Here is a 16281-nt window from a genome sequence, read left to right on the forward strand (position 1 = left end):
AATACCTGTTCACCAAAAAAGTAATCTTCTGTAGTCTTATTTTTTTTCCCTTTTTTGGGCATTTTCCCAGCCAGTTACTTGACTTTTGAGTCCTTTGTCAAGTGGAGGGTATACTCTAGGGACCTGTAAGTTCTCAGTTCTTCCAAGGTGCTACAATCAAGGGAGAGGAGTTTCCTCCTCTCCTGGTCTGTGCCCTGGTCTGGGAGCAACCACAAGCTTTTCTGCCCAGTATCTGCGAGTAAGGTTCCCTCTCTGCAACTGCCTCCAGTTCCACTATGCCAGCCAGTGCTCCTCCTTACCCCAGGACTGCCACTCAGAACTGAGATCCAGATCAGCAGCTAGATTCCCCCAGGGTCTTCAGCCCAAGGGCTCCACAAATGGACATTGCTGCTGCCTGGGCCTGAGATCATAGCTGTTCCCTTCTCACCCAGCTGAAAGAGCGTTCTCATTGACCTTTGAAGCTGTTTTTGGCATTTGTGGGTTGAGCAATCTGGGAACCACAGATGCCACCCAGGATTCCACCCCTGAGGCCTTCTCCAGTCCTGTCCCTGCTGTGCCATGCAGTTACACCTGGGCTGTGCTCTGCTCTGTGCCTGGTGCAATAGACCTTTCCTATTGTCCTTCCAGGCTGCCTTGGGCTGGAAATCTCTTTCACTCTGTCTTTTTGTGGCTTCTGGTGTTCTAGAATTTGTTTAGAGTCATCTTCTACAGGTATTTTATGGGCTGTACAGATTTATCCTTCTACTCTGACGTCTTGGCTCCACCCCCAAGGAGGCATATTCTTACTTAAGTTATATATGTTGGTGTTATGGAAAATGTCCTACACAACAGAAGTGTCAAACTTACTTCTCCCTGACCAGGCAAAACTTCAAAGTATGTTTGTGGAACCAGATGAAAATGTAATTAGAAAACATTGACAAAATAAATACAAATACAATACAGCACATATGTCAGTTCGGAGGTTTTTAAGTCAATATGCAGCCTACATGTTTAGTTTGACACCACTTCTGTAAAGAACCAAAAATAAAAGGACACCACATTATGGGAAGGCTCTTCAAGTATTTTTCTTCAAAAATGACATTGTACTGATTTCCCTAAGTACTGGAACACTATAAAATCTCTCTAATGAACTCTAGAGTAATTAGACAGGTGAGTCTTCCTATCCACAATTCAAATAAATAAATAAATGAAATGAAATAAAACATTTGGAAGGTGTATCTTTATGATTTGGAATATAAGATGTAACTGAAAGGGAGGCAATTCTTAGAGAGAGTTTATAGATTTATCACAGGCACTGGACAATACTGAAGGTAGACTGAGGGTAGGCTAGGAATGTCCAGAGTTGAATAGTAGAAAAAAATGGTATAAAGGAAAATGTAAGGTCTGAAGACCTGGGTTTAAGTCTTACCCTGCCTTTAACTCACTTTGATTTACTTTGCTGTATCTTAGTTTCCTTTTCAGTAAAATGAGTTAGTTGTACTAACTAACCTCTAGATTTTGTGAGATCAAATTTGGTAAGTTACACGGTGCTTTCAAGCTGCTTGAAGCTGCTACATAAGCTCATTTAAGAAATACCATTATTCTACTAGGTATGATACATGGCAGTGTATCATAGAATTCTAGTATCTCTAGTATATAAGAAAAATCAAATTTACAAGTAATCTCAACTCTAAAGGAAAGATGGATGATAGGTATAAGAGGGACTCAACATATAACTAATGATAATTTGTGTAGAAATCTAGTGGAGAATATACATGTGTATACACACATGTATACACACACACAGACACATAAGAATAGCAAAAATGTTAGGCCAAAAGTGGGAATTTGTGTTGCTTGTCTGCTCATTTGTTACAAGAATTTGATATTTCTTTTTTTTTAATGTGAGGGGGATGTATGAGGGAAAAGAGATTTATATTAATTAAAAATTAAATTAAAATTTTAAACAAGGAGCTCAAGGTTTTATTGGCTAATTAGGTTTCTAGGTTATTTTGTTATCCTTATTGTAGCAGCTGATTTAGAGTGATTAAATTACCTGTGTGATTAAAAAGAAAAGTTTTGGCTAGCCATTTATTGAAAATGAGAACAACGGATAGGAGTTTGGGTATTACCTTTTTGAAAAGAGCTGTCACTGTATGATTCTTGGCAAGTCACCTCACCTCTCTGGGCTTAAGGGAGTTTCCTCTTCTATAAAATGAGAAGGTTGGACCAGGTAGTCTCCAAAAAGCCCTGCTAGCTTGAAATCTATGATCTTATTCATTAGAGAAAGGACTTCAGTGTATTGGATGAATCTTTTGTAGATATTATGTGGAAAGACATGGACAAAAAACAATTAAAAGTAATTTGGTGGATAGTTGCATTATTAGAGGGAATTCTCAAGCTAATGAAACTATGATCACATCAAAGTATTCATGTACATGTATGTGTTTCTATACATATATAATATATGGTAAAGTATATGCCCATTTATACATATTTGCATATGTATGCATATGTGTGTGCATATACATATGTATCCTCTCTCTCTCTGTGTATGTTGTTCATATTCAAAGAGGACCAATGACATCATGATATTGGGGTCAGGGTACATTGTGTTTGACTGTGGCTGATCAGTCCAATATGAGTTCATAAAACTCTACCACAGGTTGGGCACAAATAGTCTATTTGAACATTTGAGATGAAGATGTCTTTAGATTCTTGCATCTGTTTCCTTTGTACTACTACAATTCAGCTTTGCCCATAGAACATGAGCATGCAGCATGCCATACTGGACAATGGCATTGTCCAGTACCAGCATTGCCCATGTCTCATAATAATACTAAAGTTCTTTAGAGAGATCTTGAGAGTGTCCTTATACCACTGTTGACTACAGTGTGCGTGCTTGCCTTATACAAGTTCTCCATAAAATAGTCTTTTAGATAAACAAACAGCTGGCATTTGGGCTATGTGGCCAGCCCACTGGAGTTTCTCTCTCTGCAATAGAATCAACCTCAATGTCTGGTACCTTATCTTCAGGACACGACAATCTTTCCAAGACAATTCAAATGGAAGCAGTTTAATTTTCTAGCACAGTGCTGGTATTCATACAAAACTAGCATAGCATAACAAGGTTCTGTAGACCTTCAGTTTGGTCAGCAACCTAATACTTTTTCTCTCCTGAATTTTCTTTCAGAGCCTCCCAAATGCTGAGCTAGCTCTGGCAGTTGCATGTGTCAACTTCATCATCGATGTGGTCTTCCCTGGAAAGTATACTGCCAAGGTAAGTGAATTTATCCACAGTATTCAAAATTTCTCCATTTACTGTAACTAGCACTATGTAACCAGGGTATGGTGCTGGCTGGTGGAGAACCTCTGTTTTCTTGGTGTATATATATATGTAAACACATATATGTGTACACATATGCATACACACACAAACATACATGGTTTCTGGAGCTCCAGGGGCTTTTCAACCTTTCAAACCTTACATTATTGCAGCCTAGTTGATTCAGCGTCCACCATTCATTCACCAAAAGTAAGAAAGAATGAAACACAACAGAGACAGAAAAATAGCTGTCTGCTCAGGTGAAGACAATAAATCACTAGTCTCTCCCCGCCCCCCCTCTCCTCACCATTGAAGACCCAATCAGAAGTATGGATCTCCTGGCAAGCCAGGACATAGTTTGCCCTTTCTCAGTCAATAGATCTATCAATAGATAGATACATACAGAAAGAGTGAGACAGAGAGAGAGAGAGAGAGAGAGAGAGACAGACAGACAGACAGACAGACAGAGACAGAGAGACAGAGAGAGAGAGACAGAGACAGAGAGAGAGACACAGAGAGAGAGACAGAGAGAGAGAGAGAGAGACAGAGACAGAGAGAGAGACAGAGACAGAGAGAGAGAGAGAGAGAGAGAGAGAGAGAGAGAGAGAGAGAGAGAGAGAGAGAGAGAGACAACATTCATTAAGTGCTTACTATGTACCAGGTACTGTGCTAAGTGCTACTGATTGTTTTTTGTCTTTTGTTTTGGAGAGGACCAATGACATCATGGGGTGAAGTCTTTACTGGAACATGAGTTAGATTTAAGGGAGGCAGTTTCACAAAGTTGTCAGCCTCATCCTCTCTTCCAAAGTCATCAAAGTTCAGTGGTAATGCAAAAGTCAGGATGACTATTAGTGACCCAGGATGCAGTGGATGACATCAGCATCTTCAATGTCTGGTCAGGCTCTAAGTATTCTAATGCCTTCTTGGTCATTGCAAGAAATTGTTCTCATCCACCTATTCCGCCACGAGGGAAATCTTCACATCCTTGGGATAGATATTCCACTAACTCATCTCTAGCCTTTTGGTTCCCCTCAACCTGGTTTAGCCCATGTGCCAAGGTGGTTTTATCAGGGTATGGTAGCCGAGCATGCTACAGCTGGTGTCACAGGTGAGAGTTGGGTGGTGGACACCAAAGGTGGATGAACAGACCTAAAAAGGGCTCAGCAAGCCCTCATATGAGAGGTTTTAGTCCTGAGTACCCCATAGACCCCAGTGTATGCTGGTGATACAAATGCAAGCAAAAGAGACAGTCCATTTCCTCAAGGGATTAGTTGTATTGGGGAAAGACAACACATAAAGAGATCTGGAAAACTGACAAGCACTACTCATGAGGAACCATGGCTAGCAGGGATGAGAGGCAAAAATCCAGAGAGTAAAGCTGGGAGTGAAGTAAGCTTGGCATAAACACCTATTGAAATGGTAGTCAGGTCCAGGAAATCACAAAACAAACTGGAGAGGGTGCAGGATGTAGGCATCTCCAGAGTAGAAGGCTGTTGACAACATGGAACAGGCACAGTTTCTGATGATTTCTCCTGATGGCTCTCCATCTTCAACTCTGAGAACTGATGAATTTGAAGAAAGCTTCTTTTACTGGGCAACTGACCCAGAACTCTCAATCTCTCTAGCTCATCAGATAAAGTCACTGTGGCTGGAAGTGTTCATCTCTCAGTATTGTGATTTGGTGAACTAAGTTCTGGTACATTAACAAAAAGCAGAAGTAGCCAAAGACTTGAAGTCCAGTCTCACATTCATCCAGGGAAGTATATATTGATTGTCACTGCCATGTATTCAAGCAGAAGGCTGACTTGGTCCCAGGGGGTTGGAGTGGGTTTAATATAATGTCCCTTTCAGCCCCATAGGAAGAAGTATAAGGGAGAGCTGTCAGCAACATACTCAAAAGACAGCAAGTGAGAGAGGGGCATAACTTTTATCCTCAGTTCCTCTTAAAGACTTAAATACTTGTTGATTGATTGCTTAATTGGATCAGTTCCTTTTCCCACCAGGCAGACTTATGGGTCCAGCAGAAAGGGTAGTAATAACAGAATTGGATTGAATTTCTCTGGTGTGCACACTTTGGCTTACTGATGACTGAAAGGTGATATGGAGGCAAGGTTAACTCTCTATGTAGATGGAGTAAGCAGTTTCCTTCCTTTAGCACTTGGATGGATCTGTGGTCTCTCTTACCCGTGTGAATATTGCTTACAGTCAATCATAAAGGGAAGATAATAACTGTAACTAATATTGATAATATTAAGGAAATATTAACAAGCAATTGATATTGGTGGAAAGTACACTAGAATAGGAATTTGAGCCCAAAGCATTGGAAAATGGTCCAATTAGAAAAAATGACCTCTTGGGGGTCAATCCCAGAACTTTAATAGGGAGCAGTGACTGTTCTCTGGGGATATTATTTGCCAGTAAAAAGTGGGGATTGAAATGAAGAGGCCCAGAGTTTATGTGAGCTCTAGATCACATATGGGGCCTCATTTGGGATAAAATTGGGCCCTTCGCATTTGTGGGGATCCCCAAAGTAATTATCCATCCGGAATTTTTGTTAATAGGCTTTATATCCATTATAGAAAAAATGGCATTTCCTCCTCTTTTTTGGTTTAGGGTATAATTAAAGTAACTGTTTCCTCTAAGCTTTCTTCAAAAGTCAGACCAATTTCCTTTCAGATGACTTTTGTATAGCTGAATATTTAAGTACTAAGAAGCTTTAACTAGTAATGATATCGAGACTATTGTGAGAAGTACCATTTTGCATCCCTAAAATGCTACGGCATAGATGATAAATGTTTCCTTTTTTCTTCTGCTTTTGCACAATCCTAGTCTTGACTTACTGTGAGATTCTTTGTGACTGAAGATCCACTGGAAAAGCTTGCCTGCTGGCCTAGAAACCCTAAGTAGTCAATCCCATTTTGGAGACTCATATTTAATCTTGACTCTGTTTTCTTTAGTCTCACCCTGAACCTGCTTGTCCGTCAGTCTGTCAGAAAATATTAATTGAGCGATGACTACATTCCAGGAACTATGTTAAGATCTGAGGATTAAAATGAAAAAAGTGAAAGACAGTCACAGTTCTCAAAGAGCTCAGAATCTAATGAGGGAGACAAGATGCAAACTTGTAGAAACAAGTTGTGTATAGGATCAACTGGAGATAATCCAAGAAGGAAGAAATTAAAGGCAGCTGGTGGCACAGTGAATGGAGCACCAAGTCTGGATTCAGGAAGACCTATGTTCAAATCCAGCCTCTTTTACGTACCAGCTGTGTGACTCTGGGCAAGTTGCTCAATCTTAGTTAACCTCAGTTTCCTCAACTATAGAACAGGGATAATATTAGCACGTGCCTTTAAAGATAATCGTAAGGGCCAAATCATATATTTGTAAAAAGTGCTTAGCACAGTGCCTGGCACATGGGAGGTGTTACATAAAAGTTTATTCCATCTCTTTTCCCTTCCTACTAGAATTAAAGAGATTTGCAGAAAGGCTTCTTATAGATGGGATTTTTGCTGGGAATTAAAGGAATCCAGAGAAACCAGAAGGTGGAGATAAAGAAGAGCACTCAAGGCATGGAGGACAGCCAGTGAAAATTCCCAGAGTGAAGAAATGGGGTGGCTTGTGTGTGGCATAGCAAAGAGGCCAATGTTGCTGGATCACAGAGAGCATGAGGAGGGCTGTACAGTATAAGGAGACTGGAAAGGGGTGTGTGTGTGTGTGTGTGTGTGTGTGTGTGTGTGTGTGTGTGTGTGTGTGTGTGACTTATGAAAGGCTTTGAATGTCAGAGGATATTCTATTTGAACCTGGAGGTGATGGGACCCACTGGACTTGATCAAGTAGTGAGGCAACATGGTCAGACTTATGCTTTAGAAATATCATTTTGACAGATGAGTGGAAGATAGACTGGAGTGGAGAGAGACTTGCAGTAGGTACTCCAACCAGCAGGTTATTGTAATAGTCAAGGTGTGAGGTGATGAGGTCCTACTTGTTCTATCGTTGGATGAGTTTACAATTGAATTTGTTTATTTGTTATTTATTTTATTCATTATTTAATTTATTTTTAACATCAAATCTGATTTTTAAGTAGAAAAATTATGCTTCAATTTGTAATCAAGAATTCATCAGTTTTCTCTCTGGAGGTGGATAGCATTTTTCATTATGAGTCCTTCAGAATTATCTTGGATCATTTTCTTACTCAGAGTAGTTAAATCCTTCACAGTTAGTCATCATTACAATATTGCAGTTGCTGCATACAATGATCTGGTTTTACTCACTTCATTTTTTTATTATAGTATTTTATTTCCCTCCAATCATATGCAAAAAATTTTAACATTCATTTTTGAAAAAGTTTTGAGTTCCAAATTCTATTTTTTTCTTTCCCTGAGATAATAAGCAGTCTAATATAGGTTATATATGTGCTATCATGCAAAACATTACCATATTAGCAATTTTGTGAAGAAAACTCAAGCAAAAAAAGGAAGGGAAAGAGACAGAGAGAGAGAGAATGAATGAATGAAAAATAATATGCTACAGTATTTATTCAGACACAATCAGTTCTTTCTCTAGAACTGGATAGCATTTTCCATCATTTGTCCTTTGGGATTATTGTCTTGGATCATTGTTATTGCTGAGAATAGCTAAGTCATTCACAGTTGTTAATCATACAATATTTATATTACTATATACATTGTTCTTCTGGTTCTTCTCACTTCACCTTGCAACAGTGCATGTAAGTCTTCTCATGTTTTGTTTTTATTTCTGAAATAATCCCCCTCATCATTTTTTTAAAGTACAGTAGTATTCCATCACAATCATATAACACCATTTGTTTAGCCATTGTCCAATTCATGGGCGTCCCCTTTACTTCCAATTCTTTGCAACCACAAAAAGAGACGCTATAAATATTTTTGGACATGTAGGTCATTTCCTCTTTACTTTGATCTCTTAGGGATACTACTGGTGTTGCTGGGCCAAAGGGCATAGACAATTTTATAGTCCTTTGGGATGGTTCCAGACTTCAGAATGGTTAGATCAATTCACTACTCCACAAACAATTCATTAATGTACCTATTTTCCCTCATCCCCTCTAGCATTTATCATTTCTGATAGGTGTGAGGTGGTACCTTAGAATTATTTTAATTTACCTTTCTGTAATAAATTGTGATTTAGAGCATTTTTTCATATGATATAAATAGCTCTGATTTCTTCTTCAGAAAACTATCTGTTCATATCCTATGGACATTTATCAATTAGGGGAAATGGCTCTTATTTTTTATAAATTTGACCCAGTTTCCTATATGCTTGAGAAATGAGGCTTGTATCAGAGAAATTTGCTGTGAGATTTTTCATATTATTTCATTGTCTATGGTACCTTTTAGCAAAATGTAGTTCCCCTGATTATCTTTTAATTAGTTCTATTTTTACTTGTGCTACCTATGCCTTTTTTACTTCAGGTGAAGCATAATAGATTCTGCTCCAACCTTTTATTTTGACTCTGTGCTTATCTTTCGGTTCCAAGTGTGTCTCTTGTACATAACGTATTGTTGGATTCTGGTTTCTAATCCATTTTGCTATCTGCTTCTATTTTATGAGTGAGTTCACTCCATTCACACTCACAGATTATGATTATCAACTGTGTATTTCCCTCCATCCTATTTTATTCTGTTCCTCCTTCACACTCTCTTTTTACTCTGTCCCTTTTCAAAAATCAGTTTCACTTCTGACCATTGCCTCATTTCACCAGCCCTTTTATCAGCCCCCGCCCCTTTGCTTATCTCCTTCTCCTCCAACTACCCTGTTGGGTAAGATAGATTTCTGTACCCAAATGAATATGTGTATATATATTCTTCCCTCTGATCCAATTCCAATGTGAGTGAGGTTCAAGCATTTCCTGACATATCCCTCATTTTCCCATCTAATGTAAAAGTTCTTCCTTGGGTGCCCCTTTTATGTGAGATAATTTCAGCTTCATTCTCCCTCTTTCTAATATATCCCTCTTTCTTACTCTTCACTTTTTTTTAGATCATCCTGGGATAATTGACCCTATCTTTTGCCATCTGTCTTAGACTCCTTCTAACTTTCTCAATAGTAATAAAGTTCTTAGAAGTTACAGGTATCATCATCCTATATAAGAGTGTAGACAGTTTAACCTCATTGAGTCTCTTATGATTTCTCTTTTATGTTTACCTTTTTATGCTTCTCTTAAGTCTTCTGTTTGAATGTAAAAATTTCTATTTAGCTCTGGTCTTTTTATCAGGAATGCTTTGAAAGCCCTCTATGTCATGAAATATCCATTTTTTTCCTTGAAGAATTATGCTTAGTTTTGTTGGATTGGTTATTCACAATTGCAGTCCTAGCTCTTTTGTCTTCTGGAATACAGAATATAGAAGCTGTAAAATCTCGAGTGATCCTGGCTATGGCTCACAGTATTTGAATTGTTTCTTTCTGGCTGCTTGCCATATTTTCTCTTTGATCTGGGAGCTCTGAAATTTGGCTATAATATATTCCTACGAATTTTCATTCTGGGATATCTTTCATGAGGTGATTTATGGATTCTTTCTGTTTCTAGATCTCTAACTAAGATACAAGGGCAGTTTTCCTTTATAATTGCTTAAAATATGATGTAAAGGCTTTTTTTTTAATAGTGACTTTCATGTAGTCCAATAATTCTTAAATTGTCTTTCCTTTATTTATTTTCCAGGTCACTTGCTTTTTTTTCTGTGTGAGAAATTTTGATTCTTTTGGCTATTTTATTGTTTCTTGATGTCTCATGGAGTCATTAGTTTCTATCTGTACAATTCTGCTTTTTAAATAATTTTTTCTTTAGTGAATTTTTGTACCACCTTTTCCATTTGACCTCTTCTAATTTTCAAGGAGTTCTCTTATTCAGTGAATCTTTGTGCCTCTTTTACCATTTGGCCAATTTTGGTTTTTAAACTGTGCTTTTCTTGAGTATTTTTTGAACCTCTTTTATTAACCTATTAATTTTCTTTGCATAATTTTTTTATATCATTCTCATTTCCTTCCTCATTTTCCTCTGTACCTCTCATATCTTTCTTTAACTCCTCTGGCTTGTGTCAGATTTGCATTTTTCTTTGTGGCTTTGCTTATAGCTGTTTTTACATTATTGCCCTCTCTATGTTTGTGTCCTTTTCTTCCCTGCCATTGTAGTAGCTTTCTATTGCCAAGTCCTTTTTTATTGTTCATTCATTTTGTAAGCCTGTTCCTTGACTTTGAACTTTGTGTTAAAGTTGAGGTCTACTCCCAGGGTAGGGATGAGGAGGCACTATCCCAAGCTTCAGGCTTTTTCATGCTGTTGTTTACAGAATTAGTTCTGGGGATATGCAAGCTTTGGGTACTTCTAATGTGATGTGACCCAGGGAAAGGTATGGTCACTGCTCTTGTGGTCTGTGCTTTGTATTTTATCTAGAAATGGCCCCTCTCCCTTGTAGACTTAAGTGCTAACCCTCTTCTTGGCTCTAGAACTGTGACCAGGTCCCCTGCTCCCTTGTGACTAATCACAAACATTCTTCTCTGCCCTGGAAATGTGATCCAGAAATGCATATGGATGACAGAGTTGCTAAACTTGCATCAGATCCTGCACCCAGTGCCAACAAAGGGTCCCTTGTAATATCTTTCTGACCAGTTGTCCAATTCCCTTACAATCTTCTGGCTAAGATCGCCTGAAGCCACACTGCAGCTACCTCCAAAGCCCACCACTGGTGTTGTCACTGCTAAGTGTGTACTCCACCCTGGTATCACAGACCTCTCCTTCCAACCTCCTAAGTTATGTTAGATTTGACCTTTTGTTGGCTTTGTCTCTCCAGAATTTGATTAGAGGTATTATTTTGGAGAAGAATGTTGGGAAAATTCAGCTAGATTGTTGCCTCTACTCTGCCATCTTGACTCTGCCCTTGCAATTTAATTTAGATTTCTCTTTCAGTGGCAGGGATCCACTGGGAAATTTTTGGTTGCTTTAGGTTACTTCAGTGACCTGGAGCATTTTGGTATGCTCTGTGTAGAATGAGACCCCTGGAAATTTTTGTTCAGGTCTCTAGTTTTATTCCCGATGTGTTTCATGGATCCCAGGAGAAAATTTGGGCTGCCCTATGTTGTTTCCGGGAGCCACAGAAATTTTACAGCATTAAGCTCACTCTATAAACACAGGGCCAGAGCAGCAGGTATTGCTTAGCAAAAGAGGCACAAAGTAAAATGCCCTTGGATTTACAGCAAGGTTGAAATTACCAAGCTGATTCGATTTCTCCTCTAAGGGTAGAAGGATCACTGCCAGTATACTCCAGGTCCTAAATACCTTCAAGGAGAGCTCCACATAGTCTGGGAAATTATAGGACCTAGTTTTGTTTCTGAGAGAGGAAGCTACTTTTCTTTGTTTTTCTTTGTATTTCCTTCTGGTTGCGGAGGGCCATTTTGAAAGCATCAAAAAAGGCCCTTGTTAACTACCAAGCAAGGAGTAATCTTCGATAAACTTTGTAAAATACTCTTTGTTGAATCTTTATAATTCTCTTTTGGGGAGTAATTGCCACTTTTACCTATACATGTAGGACTGTTTATAATCTGTGCCATGCTGACTATTTTTATTCTTTTCTTTATGGCACTGGACAACCATTCAAAAAGGACAATGCATATGTCTCCCCATGATAACAGATGACTATTCTAGATAGGGATACAGACAATGTATTCAAAGTACACCCTAGCTAGTTTGCTGAGGACAATAATTTTTAAATGGGAGATGAGGAGAAAGTGGAATTAGGGGAAAGGGGGAAAATATATCAGAGGATGGCCAAAGAGGGCCCAGCCCTAGGAATATGCATGAATTCACAAGGATTTTGGGTGAACATGCTTCTGGAGGTTCGTAGTGACATGGAATGGAGGTGTGTGGGTCTCCACTTTAGAGCATATACAGGTATTCTGGAACTGTTTCCTGCATACTTACTATATCATAAAAAGACTTCTGGTTGGCTTTTTAACCATAACTGAGTCATCAGTCAGAAAGCATTAACCAACCAAATCACATTCTTATTCCTGGTGCTGATTGAGGAAAGAACTGTCCTAAGCCTCTGAGTAGGTAGACAAGGAAGTACCAGTGACCAACTATTCCCACCTGGGCTGAAACATAGTATGAATATGGATAGTGTCTGAGTACCTTTGTGTCTCCGTTGTTTTTATTCTTTCCTGCTCTTTGGTGAAGGAATATTGGACAAAGCTATGACTTTGTGAACTTTGAAAGTTTGAAAAAGTGAGCTGCTAGAACTGACTAAGAACTGGAGTCCATACCATTAGTGTCTAGCAGCTGAGCCCAGTGTACTTAGGTAGTCCTGAAGAGCAGCCTGACCTACTTGACCCAGCCCAGCAGTGGACAAGATGCCTTGTCCTGTAAGCAAGGGAATTATTATATCATTCAGCCATGCCATGTTAGGCAGTGAACTTGTTGGGGCAAATGCTTTTTAACAATCACGTTAAGTTTAAACCCACTGTCCTCAAGGACTGAGGTGGTAGAGGGAGGAGTGTGCCCCTGCTTATGGGGGATAACATTTTTATATTTCTCTTCTTGAGTATTTACTCAGTAAATATTACTTTGTAAAAGCTAGTGATGTTAACTGGTAAATTGATATTGGTGTGTCAATCACTGAGTCAATCTATGATATAGGGAAGATATTAACTATAACTGATATTGGTGGTATTAAGTAGACACTGACTGGCAAATGATATTGTGGAAAATATATTGGAATTGAGGTTCAATTGATAGCATTATAGTAGGAAATGGACTCTGCTATAGTGCGTCACAGACTTTGGGGGATGGTTTTAAATGAATATGTTAAATAGCGAGGATTACAAAGAAAACCAATTATGCTGAAATAGTTGTCAAAATATTAAAAAACAAACTTTATGGACCCTGTAAAATCTATCTACAGATTTCTTGTAGTTTAAGAACCCCTGGATTAGAAGATTTACCCCAGCCCCTCAGATTTACCGCCTTAGAACCTTGAAAAGGATGGGAGCAATAATCACCCTCTGGAGACCTGACTTGCTAGTGCAGGTGGGAGGTGGGATGAGGAGCTGCAGAGTCTTATTGGACTACAGTTGTTAATGATTTGTAATAAAATAAGACAAAATGCAAAAGCACTTTGTAAACCATAATGTATTATATAAATGCTAGCTATTATTATTTGCAATTCTTTTAAGAATTGTGTATTCAAGTCTTTAACCACTTATCTATTAGGGAATGGCTTTTGATCTCATTTATTTCTATTATTGATTAGTTTTATTATTAGGCCATTACCAGAGGTATCAGATTCAAAATAAACCATTAAGGATTTTAAACATTATACATTTAAAATCCAAGCAATTCTAAAAAGGAAATTTGTGAAAAGGGCTAGGATTTTAACTAAACAAGGCAACAGTCCAGAGGGTTCATTAGATACCAGTGTGAGGGTGAGGAAGAAATAATGAAAAAGAAGAAGAGAGCTCACTCAAATAAATTTTAGCTACTTTATAATTTTATGTAGGATTGCCCCCAGGTAGTATGACACGGTGGGGGAAGTGCTGCAGTTGTTAAGAAGACACTGGGATGGATGCTATTTCTATGAGCCCCATAACCCCCTAACTCATCCAGACTTTATTTACAATAAATAATGCATATTAGCACTTTATTCAAACTACTTGTCTAAAAGACTGAAAGAAGGACGACATCACTCCTTTTCTAATCTAGATCAACAGCAATCTCCCCCCCCAAAACCTAACCACATTTTTTTCTCTTTTAAAATTCCCTCTTCTGGTTATGCCTTCTTCTACAAGGGTATTTATATGCTTATATTTTCTCCTCTTTGTTCATACTTAAGAAATATTTGGCAACTATTATGCCCCTCTTTTAGCTTCATTAGGCAGGTGATATTGTTTTCCCAGACGTCAGTAAAGCGAGCTATACCATTTTTCTTATTTTCCCATCTAGTCTCCCTTTCCGCATAATGTGTGTATGTCTTTATATATTCATTAGTATTATATACACACGTATGTGACAGGGTCATATTTGGAAAACATCTTTCAGTTACAGAATCTGCCTTACTAGAAATATTTATCAATATATTTATATCTATGTTTGTCTGTCTGTGTTGTGAGCATAGAACTAGTCTATTATCTTTCATGTCCTGATTCTACTCAGAGCATAAAACACTAATCGTCTTTGTGGAGAATATGCTCACAAGGAGCCTGGTAAAGCCCTCTTGAATCCTGCATTTCCTTAATGGTGTGTAAAATTCCCTTCACAAAATTAATTTTTTTGGTCAGGTTTAATGCCTTGTTAACTATGGTAAAGCATATGAGTCTTTATTCTGGTCGTGATGGTCTCTGACAGAATGGGGTCTTACCTTTTCTAGATCCTGAATTAACTCCACTTTGATGATGAGGTTTATGGGTACTTGTCACCTCACTATGTGCACTTCATTACTGAAGAAGTTCATATTTGAACTACCTCTTTGACTTGGCTTTTTAAAGAGAGACAAAAGGAGAAAACCAGAGCAAAGAGAGAAGCTGTTTTTGGATACGCATCAAATTCAGTTCCAGGAAGGGAAGTCTGTGTAGCCACATAGCCCTAGACCCCTCTAAGGAACTATGTGGCACTAGGAGAGAGGGAAACAATATACCCCAGATATGAAATCAGATGGAGTCATTGACTAAGTGGTGGGAAGTTCCTAGGCCAAGTGGGAACTACAGGATCACTAGTTTACAACAGTGAGGCAGCAGTGGTAGAGTGACAGTGGAGTTCCTAGATCCAACCTTTTAGACCTGGGAGAGGAACTCAGTGATAGTGCCAAGTTCTTAGATCAAATAGAGGAATTTCTAAGTAAGAACGGAGCTGGATTTGGGAGCAACAGAATCAGAAGGTGCAGAAGCCAACCTAGACTTCTTTTTTCATGAATTCTGTTTGTCTTACGGACTGCGTGTGCAGGTCCGGGAATTGGGGGCATAGTGATTTTCTCCTTGTTTTTGTTTGTTTGCTTTGTGAGGTCAATCCTAAGAAAGTAATATAAATTTGGAGGATTATATAGATCTCTGAGGAGAACTGGGGCTCCCTTTTGTCAGGAAGTTGCTTTGTTCTTTAACAATGTGTATGTATGTGTGAGTATGTGTGTGTGTGTGTGTGTGTGTGTGTGTGAAACATAAGGTAGTTCTATGAGTTTGGAGTACTGCCATACATGTCTGGGGAAGATAAAGAATAGGGAAAGATAATTGTTTTGATGACTTGAGTTTGTATGAATCTATTTTTTTGTTTTGTTTGGTTTCAAGGGTGGTGGTGATACAAAGCCTGTCTTATGTTAGATTGTGATATAAGTGTTTGCATGAAAACTGAAAACCTTTTCCATTTGGTTGGGAGAATCTTGAAATAAGACAAATTTTGATGTTCACAAGGGAAACATTGGGTGAGGGCATGAAGATAAGGAGATTTTTTTGTATGTGAGAAACTCCAGCATTGAGCCTAGTCTGTGGAAACCAAAAGCTTAGCTTCTGGACAATGGGTTACTCTTTTATCACTTTGTCCTTCTCAGTAATTAGACCTGAGGAAGGAAATATGTATGTTATTATTAATGCTTGATTAAGTCCAGTATTACTATAATAAACAATGTGTGTACATTAGCAAATTAATAACATCAAAATTCTATTTCATTTGGTATATATTTTATAATATTATATAATTACATAATTAATTATATAATATATTATATAATATATAATATTATGTAGGGTAAAATATTAAGAAATAGTTCCAAAATCATACAGTGTCATTCTTAGGAACTTTGTGGTATTTCAAGTTGTTCAAGTTTTCCTCACTATTGCCACAGTAATGTCCTAGACAAAGAGATACTTAAGTTAGAATAGAGATACTCAAAGTTTCCTCTGCAAATTATTTTAAAGTGTTTTATCTGACATCTTTTTTTAAAATTACCTTCATTTTCAAATATATT

General features: G+C 38.1%; 1 long non-coding RNA gene across 1 annotated transcript in view; it reads left to right on the forward strand.

The window, feature by feature from the left end:
- The window catches only part of LOC140501907 (uncharacterized), a 79590-nt gene that overhangs the window by 22480 nt on the left and 40829 nt on the right, over positions 1-16281 (forward strand). The window contains exon 2 of the long non-coding RNA XR_011966412.1: positions 3173-3259. This is a non-coding gene — a long non-coding RNA (uncharacterized lncRNA). The remainder of the gene's footprint in view (positions 1-3172; positions 3260-16281) is intronic.

This window comes from Notamacropus eugenii, chromosome 4 (assembly GCF_028372415.1).
Source record: "Notamacropus eugenii isolate mMacEug1 chromosome 4, mMacEug1.pri_v2, whole genome shotgun sequence".
Lineage (NCBI taxonomy): Eukaryota > Metazoa > Chordata > Mammalia > Diprotodontia > Macropodidae > Notamacropus > Notamacropus eugenii.